The following is an 18,235-nucleotide window of genomic DNA, read 5'->3' on the forward strand; positions in this document are numbered from 1 at the left end:
TGACTTTCCTCAGTTCCTTCCACACTTGGGGGAATATTTCTGGATTGTTCCCACCAGGGCTTGAGCATGCCAGAGTCATCTTCTACCACTGAGCTACTTCCCTGGCCTTTCTCATTTTCTTTTGAGACAAGGTCTCCCAAAGTTGCCCAGGCCGTGAACTTGCCCACCTCCTGCCTCAGCCTCCTGAGTTTTAAATGTGATTTTTTTTTTTTTTTTTTTTAATATTGGTACATGAAGCCAGGGGCCGGGAATGGTGGCACATGCCTGTGATTCCAGGGTCTCAGGAAGCTGAAACAGGAGGATTGCCAGTTTAAGGCCAGCCTGGGCAACTTAGGAAGACCCTGTCTCAAAATAAAAAGGGATGGGGGTGCAGCTCAGTGGTAGAGCACCCCTGGGTTCAATCTGCACTACCACCAAAAAAAAACCAGGAATGATCTTGATCTTGCTGGGTTCAGCGTTAAGACCTAAGACGGTCAACATGAAGCTCTCTACCCCAGAACACTTTCAATTCTAAGGCTCCTGGAGCTAAATAGCTTGAATTCTCATCATTATTCTCCCTGAAGCCTCAGGCTCTGGATCCTAATGAATGAACTCCCCGAGGGACAGTGAACAGAGAACTGTCACCACCCAGACACTATCTCTAGCACCCCTCCCCTTCTGCCAGGAAGGCGTGGCACACAGACCTGCTGTGGACTTTGGCCTGAAGGACAGGGGAGGGGCCTGCAACACAGTCTCCCCCCTCCAGGCCCAGTGTCCAGTCCTCCTTCCTCAGCTCCCCCCACACCAGGCAGGTCCCCAAGGTGGGTCAGGGAAACCAGACCCCTCCCCCAAAGCCAGCTACCCTAGGACCTAGGACACCACTATCACCTTCCCAACCTGCAAAGAGCTGGCCAGACAGGAATCCCCCGCCTCCCGTCTGCAAGAGATGCCAGGACCCCCTGTCCAGTCATGTTCCTGCGAACCTGTCCATCTCTTCTCCAATATAAGCACAAAAACGGACAGTCATCCCTGGGTCTTTGGTTCTGGACTTCAGAAGCCTCCTGTCACATAAAGTTTTGATCCATGAACCTGTGATGCTTTCTCTAACTTGTCTTCTGTCCCCTTAGGATGGGGAGGCCGAAGCCCAAAGCAATTAGACAGAATTCTTCTACTGAAGGGACCTGCAGCCAAGGGTCATCTTCATTAGCTCCAAAGCTGCTGTGGCCCGTGCCCAGTGTCACTCGATGACAGCTCAAACAAGAAGATGAAATCATGACGACCCACCAAAGTGCCACTTGACCTCAAATAACTTTCTGCAGCAAGTAAATACCAACGGGTGGCCAACGGCTCCGGAAACCTCAAGAAGCAGGGCTAAGGACATCTGTCTGCCTGAGACCACCTGGCTCCCTGGGTACCTTCGTGGCAGTCACAGCAAAACCAAACACAGGACAAGGCACAGTGCCAGGACTCTCAGGGCTTCCTCTCAGGGATCCCTTTCTCTGCACCCTCACTGGGGCTTGGGGGAAAACTCTTCTTCAGGGAGAATCTGAAGTCCCCGAGAAGCAGCAGCCCAATTTCAAAGCAGCATTACTCATTCCTCGGGCAGCAAGGAGGATTGGATTATCGGCAGCAGAGCAAGCCCTGTCCATCTTGAAAATTAATTTAGCCTGGAAATGGCTCCCAGCTCCCTCCTCTGTGAGGTTCCCCTTTTACTGTCTTTGACCCTGGGCTGGTGGGCAGCTCCTCTGCAGCTCTGCTGAGACTCTTCTGCTTGTTTGCACCAAGTGCACACAGGTTCAGACCCACCAGGAAGAAACCTCCCTCCCCTCCCTCCTCTCCTCGAGCCCTGGATCTTCAGTGCACTCCTACCTTCCATCCCTGGCCTGAGCTTCAGGACCAGGAACCTCCCAGGAGCACTGTGCACCGAGCACTTTTTATTCCCCATGGCCAGCTCAGGAAAGCCATGAGAGGAAGAACAAAGGGAAATGTGTTTGCCAACAACAGGGAACTACTTCAATCTAGTGTCTTAGAGACTTAAGAAATTGATCCTACATCTTAGATCAATCACTGAGTCACTTAATCCACGAAAACATTACAACAAGACACTTTTTCAAATGTGAATGAAAGCATCCATTATTAATGCCTTCAAGTAACAGGAAAGAGAAAGATGGGCCTCTCCCAAGGTGAACTACAATAAATGTTTCTTAGAGACTTGGGTCCACATTTAGGTGACAGGCCAAGGGGTGGCACTCCATGACAGGTAAGGCAATCAGATGCCCTCTGGATCCTGATCCAACCTGATAAAACCAAACGCGGGAGTCATTCCACATACCACCTTGGGTGCAGGCCCTGGGTTGGTCCTGTTTTTAAAACACCACTCTGAGAAGGCTGGGCAGAGGGTGGGGGCAGGGGAGGGGCTGGGCTCGCAGTCATGCAAATCATCATTTTACTGAAAAGGACCCAACCTGGGTTCCAGGAAGCCAACTCCCCACCCAGGGGAAGGATGTACCCCTTGTGGGCAGCTTCCTGAAAGTGGATTTCCCAACGACGACAGCTTGATCCAACAGTCAATGACATCAGCTCCATGATCCGGAAAAATGAGGAAGCCAGAGGACCGGCAAAGGTCCAGCGGCCTGACCCCTGAAGCATGGCCCTTCCTTGTCCCCCTCGCCTCCCCCTGACCCTTAGGAGCTGCGAGTAGAACACAAACTACCCAGATCCACGCTGACCTGGAAACCAGAGGGGAGGACAGCTGGTGACCTGACAACCTGTGCCCCTCCGGTCCCACCAGCATCTACCCCGGGGCGGTGGGCGGCGCTGGGCGCGTTCAGATGGCCCCGCCAGGAGGGGCCTGCGGGCACACCGCCCTCGGGCGCGGAAGCCGGCCGTCCGAGAAGTCCCGGGCGTGGGAAACCCGCCGGCTCCGGTTGGCTTTTCTCTCCGAAGCCGCGGGAGACGGTGCTGGAAACCCAGCTCCGAGTCCGCGCCCCGACGGCCAATCGCGCCTTTTCCTGAAAGGCCCCGGGGCTTCCTCTCGGGAGAGGGGCACGGGGCAGGCAGGCCGCGCCCTCGGGGGGCCGCTCGCCGCGCTCCGGGCCGCCGGGCCCCAGCCCAACTCGGGACACCACGGACCGCGGCGAGGCAGCCGGACCCCGCGCGGCCGACCCCCGCGTCCCCCACCGGCTCGATCCCACACGCGCCCCGCGACCCTCGGGCAGCCGGCCACCGACGGCGCCGCGCCCCGGGGCTCCTGGCAGGTGCGGCCGCCGCGGGGACCCCGCTCCCGCCCGCTGCCCCCGCGCCCGGCTCCCCGCCCGCGCCGCACTCACCGCCTGCACCGCCGAGGAGCCGGGAGCTCTGAGCTGGCGCGCGGTCGGCCGGGAGGAGGGCGCGCGGGAGGGGGCGGGGCCTGTCGTGGGCGGGGCCTGGTGTGGGCGGGGCCTTCGGGGCGGGCCCTGTCGGGGGGCGGGCCCTGTCGGGGGCGGGGCGGGGCTAGGGCGCTCGCCGGCTTCCGGCTTCTCCCGCCTCCGCGCGCCGCCAGGAGCCGCCCCGCCAGGGTCCCTGTCGCACAGCTGCGGCGCGGGTGGGCCCTCGCACCCATCTCCGCACCTACACGCTCCCCGTACCCCTGTCCGCACCACAGGCCCTTCCCTGAGCCCTCCGATAGCTCACTGCTCTGGCGACACCCCCAGGTCGCAGCCAGTCGAACCCCCCCCCCCGTTGCACCCCAGATGCCCTCGCGCGGACCTCCGAGACCCCCACTCGCTGGTCCTGGTTCTCCCGCGTCCGATTCTGCCCCGGCGCGAGTCCCCACCCTGTGCCCCTGGCACCCCGCCCCCCGCCGGCCTCCTGCAGACCCCACGGAGCCCCCAGCCCCAGGCCGCGTCCCGCGCCGCCCTCCCGCCCGCAGCTGAGTTCCGTAAAGACGGCCCTGCGCCTGGGGCAAGTCACCTCTGCGCTCGGCTCCCCTCCCCGTCTGGAAAGTGGGCCTCCAGATCTGGGAGGTGACTGCGCCCATGAGGGCGCCTTGGGCCCCGAGGGGCCGGGGTGGGCCCCGTGGCGCTGTGCTGTGGCCTTGCCTGGTCCAGCCCCAGCAGGGCAGGAGGTGCCTCGCTTCTTTGTGGCCGGTGACCACAGAGTCCCTTCTCAGTCCCTCCCTGAGAACCCTGGAAGTCAGTGGCCCCTGCCTCAGCGTCTGCCCCAGTGGGTACCCCCGCAGTGGGCTCCCGTCTTCCCACCAGCAGAGAGGCCCACAACGACACTCAGAGGAAAGCGGGCCTCCTAAGAGAAGGTAGAAGGGAGCCTGTGTCCTTGTTGAGAAGAAGGGAAGCACACGCACACCTGGAGATACAGAAGAAAGCGCCACCTTTCTCAAGAATGCTACAAACAGTTGTCTCCAAGTGATGGAATCAGGGATTTCCCCCCCTGGTTTCTTATGTTTCATGCACAAACACAAATTGCTAGTTTAAAAAACTAATTTTCAAAAAAGGAATCCAGTTGCCAGAAGCACCCTCCACTGACTGGTCTGTGTTGCCCATTAACAACCAAATCTGGAAACTAGTGTTTCCAAAACACCTTTCCATTTCCAAAACATGCTCCCCACACATCGCACAATCCCTTCTCAGCAGACTCAGGCGGCAGACTTTTGCGGAAGACCGGGAAACCCAGCCAGCATGACAGAGGCTTGCTGGGGTGGTGCAGGTCCACCCTGTCCCCAGACCCGACGCCCGGTCCTGGCCCTGCTCATGGCCAAAGGCTTTGCTTCTGCTGCTGCCAAATTGGAGCTGAAATGGGGCAGAGGGAGGCCTCAGGTAGGGCTGCTGCATACAGGGCACCCAGGTAAATTCGAATTTCAGATAAACGTCAAACGATTGCTTAGTAAAATACACCCTCCATGCAGCAGAATCGTAATGTGTCCCCAGTGTGGTTGCCTGGCATAGTCTTAAACTTGACATTTGCTTCTGGTTTATCTGAAGCTCACGGGGAACTGGGCACCCACCCCATGCTTATTCCCAGGACTGCCTGAGACCTGCTTCCGACCAAGGGAGGAGGTCTAAGACAGCAGGCAGTCGGCCTCCATCTTCACCTGGCCCAGGAGAACAGCCCAGGCAGACGCAGGCTGAGCCTGTCCCGGCCTGCTGAGTGAGCCCCATTAGCTGCTGTTCTCCAGATGGGGTGCTGACCCTGAATGCTGAGTCCAGTGGTCCTTGTGCAGGCCTCAGGGGTCAAGTGCAAGCCGGCATGTTGCTGGCTTGCTCTGTGGTACTGGGGCTTGAGCCCAGGGCTGCGCTACCACTGAATTGCATCCCCAGCCCATTTTTATTTTTGTATTTTGAGACAGGGTCTCGCTGAGTTGCCCAGGCTGGCCTTGAACTTGCAATCCAGCAAACAGTCACAGGGTCCAGCAGACACTGTTCTCCCAACAGCCCTGTCAGGGAAATATGATCAGCTCCACTTTATAGATTTGGCAATGGAGGCCCAGAGAGGTTAAGCAAGTTGTCCAAGATCACACAGCTACCAATGGGATTTGAAACCGGACATCTGTCTCCAAGTCCATGCTCAGCCACCAGGAGCGTTCTGTATGGCCGGGACCTTGTCTCTCAGGCCATAGACCCTCAGGATTTTTCCCTCCAACACTGTCTCACCCAGAGTGCCGATCCACAGAACAGGAAAAGAGCAGTTCTGGGTGAGCTGCGGAGCCCCTGCCTCCCCGTGTGAAGAGAACTCTGCCAGCCTCCCCCAGTTTCACAGCTGAGGCCCCGAGAGGGGCTGGGAGCTGCCGGACCCCCCCCCCAGCCAGTGGCAGAGTCGGGACGGACCCCAGCATTCTGGGTTCCAGCCTCTCTGGGACATTCACCAAGGCCCCGCTGTCTCCAGGGCGCGGCCCACCTCCCCTGGGCCGCGAGGGACCCCCCCTCGGGTCTTCTCCCAGGCTCGGGCTGCGCGCCCGCGTGTGTTTCCTGGAATTTGAACCTGGACACCAGTGTTTGTCCATCAGCCTGGAAACCGGCACCAGCTGCCCGCACAGTTCAGGGCCAGTTTCTGTCCCCAAGGCCTGGTGGAGAAGGGTGGGTCTGGGGCCGCTCGCCTGTGAATGCCCAGCCCCCTGAGGGCTGGGCAGCTGGGGGCGATCAGTCCCTGCGATTCCAGAAAGTGGTCTAAGAAGTGGCCGTGACATGGGCACTGGAAGTCCCCTCCGGTGGCAGGACTCGGGCCGGGGGTGAGGCCTGACAGCCGGGCCTCAGCCTCAGCCCTCATTCAGAGCTCTTCGCGAGCCTGTGGCCCTGGGCTCTGAGCTCGGCTGGCACAGAGAGGGAAAGCCGCCAGGCCTCCGAGCCAGCCCCGGCTCCAGCCGGTTTCCGCTTTCCGTCCGTCCGGGATCGCGTTGGGGTTTTGTCTTGCTCTGCTCTGGGCTGGGGCTGTTGCCTCCCGCATGCCAGGAGGAGCTGTCGCGTGAGCTGCCCCTGCCCTTTCCATTTTACTGTTGAGTCATTCTCATTAAGTAGATGAGGCTGGCCTCCAACTTGCGATCCCTCTGCCTTCAGCCTCCCTAATAGCTGGGGCTACAGGCGTGCCCCACCACTCTTGGCCAATTCATCCATCTTCATGACCATCGATGGTAGCCAGCCACTCAGGAGGCTGAGGCAGGAGGGTCGCAAGTTCAAGGCCGGCCTCGGCAACTTAGCAAGGCCCTGAGAAACTTAGTGAGGCCCGGTCTCAAAATAAAGCAAAACAGGGCTGGGGGTGGGTCCCGTCTCCAGAGCTCCGCAGCACCCAGAAAGGCAAAAGAAGAAGAAAGGAGGGAGTCTGTGTGGAGGGTCCCCTTCCCAAAGCCCTCAAGGGACGAAACAGGAAGAGAAAGGAGAAGTGACATTTCTAAAGCCCTCCCAGACCTGTGCCAGACCCTCAGCAGGCGGAGAAAGAGGACAGACCAAGGGCTGCGGGTCAGGAGGGGCAGGCGGTACCTCCCGGAAACCTGCTCAGGAGGAAGAGCGCCTGGTGGCTGGGCCAGGGACAGGCCATGGCCCCTGGGCAGTGAGCAGGAACCTGTCTCACGATACGGTGAGAAGTGCTGGGGCCAGTCGTGGGGCCAGTCGTGGGGCCAGTCGTGGGCCAGTCGTGGGGTCAGTCGTGGGCCAGTCGTGGGCCAGTCGTGGGCCAGTCGTGGGGTCAGTCGTGGGCCAGTCGTGGGGTCAGTCGTGGGGCCAGTCGTGGGCCAGTCGTGGGGCCAGTCGTGGGGCCAGTCGTGGGCCAGTCGTGGGCGTAGTCGTGGGGTCAGTCGTGGGGCCAGTCGTGGGCGTAGTCGTGGGCCAGTCGTGGGTCAGTCGTGGGCCCGGTCGTGGGGTCGGTCGTGGGGCCGGTCGTGGGGCCGGTCGTGGGCCAGTCGTGGGGCCGGTCGTGGGCCAGTCGTGGGCCAGTCGTGGGGTCGGTCGTGGGGCGTAGTCGTGGGCCAGTCGTGGGGCAGTCGTGGGCCAGTCGTGGGCCAGTCGTGGGGTCAGTCGTGGGGCCAGTCGTGGGGCCAGTCGTGGGCCAGTTGTGGGCCAGTCGTGGGCCAGTCGTGGGGCGCGTCCCTGGTTCCGTCCCTAGTGCCCACACACACACACACACACACAAAGAACATGGCATGACCCGCTCCGGCCCGCCTGCCCGGTGCTGGGAACGCCACGGGAAGATGGCCGTGAAGACCTTCAGTGCAAAGCCGAGTTCCAGATCAGAAAACAGCGAGTACCTGCAGCAGCTAGCCCGGGTCTCCACAGGTCCCCTGCAGGGGCACAAGGTCCCTGGACTGAGTCACCACGGCCACCCTCTGTGTGATGAAATGGAACGGAAGGGGACGGGGTGGAACAGAGCGCCCCAGGCGGCCCCCAGTGCCTGAGATTTCCATATGACCACGGCTGCTGGCCCATCCAGCCTCCAAGTTAGGTACCGGGACGGGCCCAGGGGTGCCCTACCGCTGAGCCATCCCCGACAGGGTCTCACTGAGAGGCCCAGGCTGGCCTGGAACGTGGGGTCCTGGCCTCAGCCTGTTGAGTGCCTTGGGGTTACAGGCGGGCCCCACCGTGCCCAGGACACATTTTATTTTTCACTGTATCCTGTAGCTACAAAAAGGGGGGAAAGTTTTGGGTTTTTTTTGTGGGGGGACTTTGAAGTGGAAAATATCTAAAAGAAAAAAAACACAGACAACCAAGGCGGAGAGGAGGAGGGCGGCAGGGATTTCAGTTTATACAGTTCTGTGATGTTTGGTTTTAAACAACGAGTGTGTATTGCTTTTGCAATAAAATAAAGAACTTTTTAAAGACTTGGAGGATAAATAAACACCCCGCCTCAGTCCCGGGAAGGGGCTGTGCTGTTGGAGCTGCCAACAGGCTTTTGATTTGAAAAAGACCAACTCCCTGCCCGGGGCTCTGCCTCCCAGTGCCGCCTCCCTCCCCGTCCTTCTTCCCACTTCCTTCTCTTTGCTCCAGAACCCACAGATCGCCCCAAATGGAAATGCGTCTTCAGGTGTCAGGCTTCAGTCTGGAAAACGAGGCCGAGGCCCAGTGGAGCCCTGGACTGGGAGGACCCTGGGGACCCAGCAGCGCGTTTCCTGTGGAGCACAGAAGAAGGCCAGCCTGGGGTCAGGGAGGCCCTTGGCCTTCACTCCCCCTTGGGTGTCAGCATGTGGCCTCAGCACTGTCCCTGAGTGTGTCCCTGTGGACAAAGGGTGTCCCCTTTCTACAGACCCCCCCTAAGAATCCGCTCCGACCGCCGCGGACACGCCCCGAGCCCTGGTGTCCTGTAGAGGCCACAGGAGGTCCCTCTGGACAGGGCCTCCCCGTTTCCCTTTTCAGGGTCATCTCCTTCGGGCCAGTTCCCAGAAGGATGTCTGCTGAGGAGAAGAGCAGAGGCCAAGCGGCCTCCAGGAGGGAAGGCCTCAGCCCTGCCAAGGACTTGCCCGTGCGGAGGTCAGCGCCACCGCGTCACGCTCGTGGGAAGTGCCCAGAACAGGAGGGAGGGAGGAGGAGAGGGACTTCCCCTCAGCCCCAGGAATCAGGCCTGAGCACAAGGGTGGTCCAGGGGACCGTCCCCCGAAGGGGCTCGCCCCTCCACCCGGGGACCCTGGAACCAGGCCCTCGGTGGCCCAGCCAGGCTGCAGGACGGTGCTTTCTCCTGGGAACTAACTGCCCAGGTTGCAGGTGCTCCCTTAAAAACAGGGCCCACGGTGCCGTTGGGCATATGCACGGGGCAGTTGGGGACACAGCTCAGTGTTGGTGACCTCAGGGACACCCAGGGGACCACTCCCCACATGAGAGGGAAAGTGGGGCGTTCCCGAACCCCACCACAGCAAGGCTGGGCAGGAGGTCACAAGCTCCAGGGCGGCCTGGGCCACTTAGTGAGTCCCTGGCTCCTGAGAGGCAGGACAAGGGTGGTTCATGACGGTGCCAGGGCGTGGCCCAGCCACACAGCTGTCGGACAAAGTTGGCCCCACAGATAGTGGCAGTCCGCCAGGTGCTGGCCCCTCCACCCGCATCACTCTGGGGGGAAGTGAGACGTCTCTCAGACACGCAGCTCTCTTGCTGCCGGTGCTCACAGCAGCTCCACGGGGTCAGAACTAGACTCCCACATCACAGACGAGGGCACAGGATTCAGAGAGGCTGAGCAGTGGCCCTACACCACACAGCAATCCTGAGGACAGAGCACAGGAGGCCGGCCAGCCTGAGCACCTCGGTCTCCACGGCGGAGAACTTTAGCCAAAGGAAGGGGGCAGGGGCTCGGGCTGGAAGGACAAGAGGGGTTCTACGGGGGAGGCGAAGGAGGGGGTCCCCAGGTCCGGATATACCAGCAGAGTGGGCCTGGAGGCGGGAATCTGAGTCGCTGGCTGAAGAGTGGGGACAGAGAGGACCAAAATGCAGGACCCAGGAAACCTGCTCGTGGGGGCTGTGGCAGCGCCGTCCACAAGGGCAGGTGCAGAGACGCCTAGCGTCCATCCTCCTTCCTCAGATCGGAGACACCCTGTCTACCTGCATGAGGTGCCGTGGGGCGTGAGCAGGGGCGGACACAGGCCACCTCGGCCGGAACCTGGAGCTCACGTGGTGCGGGAGGCCCGAAGGCCACAGGTGACTGTCCGCTGTGTTGATACAAAAGGAGGCTCGGGACAGGCAAACCCGCGGAGCAGGACAGGAGGCAGGGCGGGGGCTGAAGGGAGAGGGCTGTCTGCAAGACGGGGCAGCTGTGCTGGGACCCACCACGGGCACCTGTGGTCCAGGTCCAGGTGCTGAAGGCCCCGGGGTGGACAGGGTGATGTGGGAATCACAGCTCAGTTTAGCTGTCGGGGAAGAAGGACTTTGGAGGCAGAGAAGGAGTCCCTGCCACCCCCTGCCCCGCCACTGGGACCCTCTGTCTCAATTTCCTTCTCTGCAAAATGGCTACACCAGGTGTCCCTGCCTGCTCGGGCCACAGGGTGGGTGGAGGGGGGTGCCCGGTGCTGCCCGCACTCTCTGCCCTGCCCACCTTTCCTGCACACTCCAGAACCCTCCAGAAGGCTCCGTCCTGGGATGGGAGATTCCCCGAAATCTGAAAGGTCAGGGCTCTCCTGGCCTGGGAAGGAAAACCACAACTGTCCCCTTGCCCCAGTGCTGGACGCAGGAGTCCCGTCCTGTCTTCTGTCCCAGGCCTGGGTCCCAGCTGGCATTTCCAGTTTCAAGACACCAGATGACCCCAGTGATCTGCAAAGGAGTCCCCATGGCCACCAACACCTGGGCCCTGGAATCCATTTCACCTCCCCGAGTCCCCACTGCTCCATGTGGATTTGGGGACCTCAGGAGAATGTGGCAGTCACCCTGCAAAATAATCCACCCCACAGGACGGAGTGGCAGGGGACCCCACAAAGAAGCAAGTGTGCAAGTGGCTGTCCACACACAATGGCCCCTCAGAAACCTGTCCCCGGGAAAACAGAGGATCTCTATCAGCTCGGCCGAAGAAAGAGGCCTGTGTTCTGCAGGACCTGCCCGGGCGCCGGCCAGCAGCCAGCGGCTCTATTAGGTTCTAGGATTACCCCGGGCGGGGGCTTGGCGGCGGCATCGGGAGAGGACCTGGTGGACGGGTGGGCAGGCAGGGAATCTTCACTCTGGTTCCTCCTGCCCCAGCCTGCTGCCCGGCAGAGGGAGGGGACTGGGCCCCCAGACTTCGGCCCAGGATCAAAGCCCCTCTGTGCAAGTCCAGGGCCCTCGGCCACCCAGGGCCCTCCCTGGAGGTGAGGACCCCACGGCGCCCAGGGCAGCCCAGCGGGAGGGGTAGAGAGACAAAGAACACGTCCACTGCCAAAATGGACGAGTGGGGCCGGGCGCAAGGCCACACGCCTGCGATCCCAGCGGCTCGGGAGGTGGAGGCAGGAGGATCGCGACTTGTAAGCAGCTCAGTGAGGCTGGAAGCGACTCAGTGAGACCCTGTCTCTAAATAAAATACAAAAATTGGGCTGGGGATGTGACTCAGTAGTGGAGCGCCCCTGAGTTTAATCCCGAATACCAAAAACAAAACAAAACAAAGCAAAACAACAACAACAAAAAACAACCCAAAATCTACAAGTGGGAACAGCACATCCTGTCGGGTTGCCCTGGTTGTGCACTTGCATAACTCAGAGGCCGCGCTTCGCAAATATGGAGTCCCAGTGCGCAGGAGCTCTGCTCCCATTCAGGGTGGGCCACAACGCAGCAGAAGGGGCACCAGGCGGCTTGTGTGGCCAGGGCCCCTCTTGGACGAGGCTGGGAGAGCATGACTCAGTCTGTGTGTGGAGGACGGAAACCAGATCCAGCCACAAATGGGCACAGTCGGATCACTCCGCCGGCTCCGCACCCCGAGCTGCCCGACCCAGCGGGCGCCCGGGAGGAGGGGCTCCAGCCCTGCGCCCCGAGTCCGCGCTGGCCGGGCTGTGATTGGCGGGCGCCGCCCCGCCCCCGGAGGCCACGCCCACGACCCCCACCGTCGCCGGGAAGTGGCCGGTCCCGGAGTCAGAGGGACCCAGCCAGCGCGTCCCCGTGGCTTCCTGCCAGCCCCGCCCCGCAGGGACACCCGTGTCCCCGAAGTCACCGCCTGGCGTGTCCCCGAAGTCACCGCCTGGCGTGTCCCCGAAGTCACCGCCTGGCCCGGGGTGTCCACGGGAGGCTGGAAAGAGGGTCGCACAGCCCCGGGCTCGGCGCCGCCCACACCGTCTTGTGCAAGGCCACTCCCGTGAGTCACGTCAGGTGACTTTCCAGGCCAGTGACGCCGGACTCCGGGGCTCCGGCCTCCTGGAGGGCGTTGTCCTCCCCTCCCGGCCTCTGCAGGCCGCTAGGGGACGGGGAAGGAAGGGCTGGGACCCGTTTCCGTGGGAACCTCGGGGCCTCTCCTGGGGACACCTGTGTTTAGAGGAACCTGCGCCTGTGGCCAGGCGGGGGAGGAGCTGGTGGAAGGTCACCGTCCTGCCCAGTCCTGCCCAGCTGACCCGGCCGCCGCCCAGCCCCCTCTGCCCGACTCCTGGGAGGCAGGGGATGTTTGGGGCCTGAGTCAGCCTCTCCAGAGAGTCCACTTCCCAGCTGTGCTGGACCTGCAGCCCCGGCCTCCCCTTGGCCCTAAAGACCTGCGCGTCCCCTCTTCCTCACCCCCGAGTCTCCGTGTCCAGACATGAGCTTCGTCCCTGCAAAAGCGGGCCTCGGTGGGCCGTGCCCCGGGCCTGGGTGCCCTTCCCGGGGAGGGCCAGCCTGTCAGGTTCTTAACCCTGGTTTGGGTCCCCAGGGGATGGAAAAGGTCACTTACATGGCCCCCCAGGGTCACCCAGCCCGGGAGAAAGCAATAGAGTGACTGTTTGAAATGGCGAGTCCCGGGCGCCCTGCCCTGATGCCCTGGTAGCTCAGTCACACCTGGGTCTGGGTGTAGTTGCGCCTGCCCAGACCTGCCCCACCACACGGTGTGCCTGAGTCACAGCTTCCTCTGCCGCTGTGAAGGGCTAACCCTCCCTGGGGTGGGAGAGGAGCAGGCCGGGCATGGCCTCCGGGACCTCACATCCAAGGTGTGGTCCAGGCGACCTCTTGGTGCTTCAAACTGGTGGGACCCAGACATGAGGGGTGGCTGGAGAAAAGGCTGTGGGGAAAGGGCACCTTGAAGCCAGACGGAATGGTGCGTGCCCATAATCCTAGCCACTTGGGAGGCTGAGGCAGGAGGATCACCAGTTTGAGGCCAGCCTTGGCGACCTAGCCAGACCCTGTCTCAAAATGAATTTGTAAAGGGCTGGGGGTGAGGCTCAGGGGTCATGTCCAGCATGTGTGCTGCCCTGGGTTCATTGCGCAGGACCACACACACACACACACACACACACACACACACACATCCTTAGTTACATGTGCAAAGGCTGAAACCTCCCAAGGCCTGGACATGGGCATAACGTCCTCAGGGTCCTTGGAGTCCTCAGGGGAGACCCCAGGCCCTTCCCTAGCGGTGCTTGTGGTGTGGAAGTGGCTCTTCAAGACGCGCCTGGGCAGAAGCAGCCAGGCCCTTGGGCCAATGACGTCACAAGCTCCAAATCTCTTAACTGCCCCCAAAGGAAGCGTGTGACCTGTGAAGTGGCCATGGTGGGCCACGCAGTCGAGCAGCTTCCGCTTCGGCCTCTCCGCCTGAGTTCCCGGCCCCCAGCCCCAGCAGGGCGGGGCCCAGCTCACAGCTCCTGGCCCCCTGCCCGTGAGCGGACAGGAAAGCCTTCTCTTTCTGCAGTCGCGGTGCCCCGGGTTGACCGTGTGCTCAACCAAAGGACCCTTTCCCCTAGCGGGGTGTGGTGGACCTGCCTGTGATCCCAGGCCTCGGAGGCTGAGGCAAGAGGATCGCTGAGTTCCTCAGGGCCTCGCTGATGGCTGAGGCTGGCCTACGACTTAAGATCCTCCTGCCTCAGCCTCCGGGGTCGCTGCGATGACGGGCTGCGCCACGGCACCCGGCTTCTGATTGGACCCTACGCATACAGTCTTACAGTGGTCAGGAGGGTCACCCTTATCTCCCTGAGTGCAGGGATCTGGTCTGAAGGCCCTGAAGGCCCCTCCCTTCAGGGTAACTTGGGCTCCTCTTGCCCACGTGACTCGGGGCCTGCCCTTCTGCAGAGAAGAGGCAGTTTGCAGAGGAATGTGACGTGTCCTGTCCACCCAGGCCAGGCGGGGTGGCAGGTAAACTGCTTCTCAGAAAAGAAAGCACGTGGGCGTCAGCCCAGTGGGCCTGTTTCCTAGAATTATGTCCTCCGCCTGGTGTCCCACCTTCCACATCTGGCTGTCCCCGTCACCCTCATGTGTCCCCACCTTCCACATCTGTCTGTCCCCGTCACCCTCATGTGTCCCCACCTTCCACATCTGGCTGTCCCTGTCACCCTCATGGTGTTGTTTTTTTAAATCTTTTTTTTTTAAGAGAGAGGGAGGGAGAGAGAGAGAGAGAGAGAATTTTACTATTTATTTTTTTAGTTTTCGGCAGACACAACATCTTTGTTTGTATGTGGTGCTGAGGATGGAACCCGGGCTGCACGCATGCCAGGCGAGCGCGCTACCTCTTGAGCCACATCCCCAGCCCCCGCTCATGGTGTTTTTAAGGTTCATCTTGGTGGTGGCTTGGGTAGGACTTCATTCCTTTTCATGGCTGAATAATATTCTACTGCTGGTCTGATCTGTGGCCCAGGCATTACTGAGCCCGTCACTGGTCACTGGCCATTCCTCTGCTTCCAAGGTCACCTCTTCTTGTTTCCACCTGTTGGCCACCGCGAGGATCTTCTGAGAGTTTGAATGGCCAGTGGGGCACCCGTCACAGAGTTGGAGCTGATCTCTAAACAGCGGGGAGTCCCTTGGCATCTCATGGCAGTGGACACACAGGTTCCGGGCCCTGGACCTGCTGCTGGTGGAGCCGGGCACAAACGTTGGGGCCCCTTCACGTGCCTCTGAAATAGCTGCTTCTCAGCCCCCAGCTCAGCCCGTGGCCACAGTGGACCCTCGGTACCCTGGCCCCGGGACGAAGGAGAAGAGGGAGGCACCGCAGGACACTGGAGCCCTGGGGAGGGGAGTGCAGGGGGTGGGCGGAGAGGACCCGAGTCCCCAGGGCCTCCGGCAAAGTCCAGGGTGGGAGGACAGCAGGCGGACAGCAGGCGGACAGCAGGCGGCTGGTCTGTGCCCCCAGTTCCTGGTGACTTTCTGTTGTATGCTAATGAGGTGGCTCATGGGTGTGGGGACACCAGGTGGCCTTGGAATGGGGCAGAGGGACAGAAGCCCAAGCCTGTGACTGGAGGGTGGGAACCTGCAGCTCACCCCCATCTGGGTCCAGCAGCCACTGGCCACAGCTCATCTCTCAGGGCTGCGGAAGAACCAGTCTGGTCAAACCACCTGATAGCCGGGACGTCACACGCTAGGAGTGGGGACAGGGGCCCTTGCCCTGAGGACGCCTCCTGACCCCCGCCGTGTCCCTTCTTACCCTCCACAACACACTAATAGTGACCACAGCACTTTCCTGGGTTCTGTTGAGCAAACAGGGTACCCCAGAGGCACCCCTGAGGCACTGTGCCCACAGAGCACTTGGGCCACCAGCATGGTCCCCACGTCCCTGGACAGCAGCCACGGGTCCCACAGAGCAGCTCAGAGCTGACCCTAACTATCCACAGCTGGCCCCAGACCCCACGGGCAGGGGCTCGGTGCCAGAGGCCCCCACTTAGATGCCAGCACACGTCCCGGGCCACCAGGGCTCCCGAGCCCCTGGCTACCCCTTCTGGGTTTGTTAGACCAGAGCTCGGTCAGTCATCAAGGGTCAATCAGGAAGAGCCGCGGACGGGACGCCCAGGAGGCAGGGCACTGGGTGGGTGGGAGCTCCCCCCCCGTGTGCCACCCACCGGGCACTTCCACACGTCAGCACCCGGTGTCCTCCACCTGGTCAGCGTGTCTGCAGAGGCTGCACCCCCTGGGCCCGGCTGAGCCATCACTGGCCACTGGCCATTCCTCTGCTTCCAAGGTCACCTCTTCTCGGGAACTCAGGTGCCGTGGAAAGGGCTCCTGGGACCAGCCAAGGCCATGCCTGCCACCGTGCTCTGTCAGGGAACCGAGAGGAAGACCAGGTGTGTGTTCACGAGGTCACCGCAGCACAGGCCGCAAACACACGAATGCACCTGTGTGCGATAGAGTCCCCGTGGTGTCACAGCCCTAGGGACGGAACCCAGGTGCTTAGCACTGAGCCACTTCCCAGCCCCCTTTTGTCCTTTTGTCTTGTTTTTTTAATATTTATTTAGTTGTGGGTGGACACAGCGTCTTTATTTTTCATTTATGTGGTGCTGAGGATGGACCCAGAGCCTCGGGCGTGCCAGGCCAGCGCTGCCTCTGGGCCGACCCCAGACCCCCTTTTTACTTTTCATCTGGAGACGCTCAGGGCCTTCTGAATCGCCGAGGCTGCTTGGACCCGCCGTCCTCCTGCCTCAGCCTCCCTAGCAGCTGGGACCAGCGGCTGTGCCACTGCACTCGCCACGCCCCGGCTTTGATCAGAGGCCCCTTATTTACACACACACACACACACACACACACACACACACACACGGCCGGCCACTAGCAGAAGAAGAGCGACGCCGACGAGCGTGAGGCCCCGGGTTTGATCCCAGCCCTGACATAACAGCAGCAGCAGGGACTGAAGTGACGCGGGCACAGCACCCAGACCCCTGGGTGGCTACTGAGGGCTGGACGGCCACCGCGTCCCCGCGACCCGGGATGGAGAGGCCCCGGGGCTGCGCTGGGCCGAGGCAGCCTCCTCGGTGGGGCCCGGGCCGCGCGCCCCCTGCCGGCGCCGGCGGGCACTGCGCCCTCCTTTGTCCTCTGGCGCCGGTGACCGGTGACCACTGGCCCGCGCGGGGTGGGGGGGGCTCCGGCTGCCGGGACGGGTCCGGCCTGCGCGTGGGGGGCAGGCACTTCCGCGGAGGCTGCGGGAGGAGGACCGGCGCCGGGTGCTGTGCTGCCCGGGGGCCGCGAGGCTGTGTCCACCAGCGCAGATCGGATGGAAGGGACCAGGCCCCACTGTCCCACTTGGAAGGTCACTCTCGGAGGACCAGAGGCACAAGTTAGGGACAAGAGGGAGTCGACCTCGGGCTCCTGCCACCGGTGGACAGCGGGGGGGGGGGCGCTGCAGAGAAGGAGAGGGAGGGAGCACCCGGCCCACTCCCTGCAGCCGCTGGACGCCCTGTCACTGGCCCTTCTGCAGGGCCCACAGGTGGCCCCGGGGCCGAGAGCCAGCGACACTCAGGAGTAGGTCCCAGTCCCTTGGTCCTGAGGCTGCGGGCGCCACGCGTGCCCCAGAGTCCCGCACATGTCCCCGGGGGCTGCAGCCCAGGGTCCTACTGGCAGGCTCTGGGCACCACTGCCCTTCCCTGCCTCCCCCTCTCCGCTCCCCCTGCACCCACATGCCCAGGGCCCGGGCTCAGGTCTGCCCCTGGGGCCACTGACACTCGGTCCCCACAGGACCCGAACACCGTCAGGGTCAGGGTGGGAAGCCAGCCCGGCTCTGGGGGACCGACGATCCTATTTTTTATTTTTATCAAAAGAAAACCCAGATCCCAGAGTTTCCTGTGCGACCTTCCAAACTGCAATTTCCAGCTCAAACGGTATCGAGTGACGGAAAACGGAGCCAACCGGCAGTCAGTGGCCCACTCTGGCCCCCGGCCCGTCCTCGTCGGAAGCCGTGGGTGCAGCCACGCAGAGGGCGGGGTGGGGGGGCTCTGGAGACGCCCCTGCAGCCGGCGGGGGGGGGGGCAGGGGGGACCTCCTGCAGGAGGCCCCCCGCAGGCCTAGCCATCCTGACCTGCTCAGGGCCCCAGCTGGGAGCCACCTCCTCGGGCGTCTGGAGACCTAGAGGAAACACTCAGCTTTTCAAACACGCAGACCCCAGGCCGTTGGCCTCCTCCCTGCTGCCCACCGGGGCAGGGAGAAATCCCGGGGGCCCGCCCGCTCAGGCCAAGTGACAACAAACCTGGGCGGCCAGAGCAGAGGAGGAGCCAGCAGTCCCGGGGGGACCACTGCTCCACCCCCGCCTGGGAACCTCTTTAATGCGGTGCAGATGGAGGTCGTGCTGCGGCCTCCGCGGCCTCTCCCCGCTGCCCTCAGGCAGGGACAATGCCCAGGCCCCTCCAGACGGGCTGTGCATCTTCACAGGGCCCTAGAGCTAGGGCTGTCCTGAGCCCCCTTCAGAATGTCAATCAGGAATCAGAGTCCGGGCAGGCGCAGTGGCTCAGGCCATCATCCCAGCCACTCAGGAG

The 18,235-nt window shown here is 62.1% G+C and overlaps 1 protein-coding gene across 1 annotated transcript in view; it reads right to left on the bottom strand.

Annotated features, from left to right (window-relative positions):
• Litaf (lipopolysaccharide induced TNF factor) overlaps positions 1-12,189 on the bottom strand; it is a 30,582-nt gene extending 18,393 nt beyond the window's left edge. The window contains exon 1 of the mRNA XM_046445671.2: positions 12,046-12,189. The gene's annotated coding sequence lies outside the window, so the exon portion shown is untranslated. The remainder of the gene's footprint in view (positions 1-12,045) is intronic.
• Between the last annotated feature and the right edge of the window lie 6,046 nt (positions 12,190-18,235).

The sequence above is a fragment of the Marmota monax genome, unplaced genomic scaffold, assembly GCF_021218885.2.
Source record: "Marmota monax isolate L192 unplaced genomic scaffold, Marmota_monax_Labrador192_F-V1.1 WCK01_AAM20220418_F8-fsc00035, whole genome shotgun sequence".
Lineage (NCBI taxonomy): Eukaryota > Metazoa > Chordata > Mammalia > Rodentia > Sciuridae > Marmota > Marmota monax.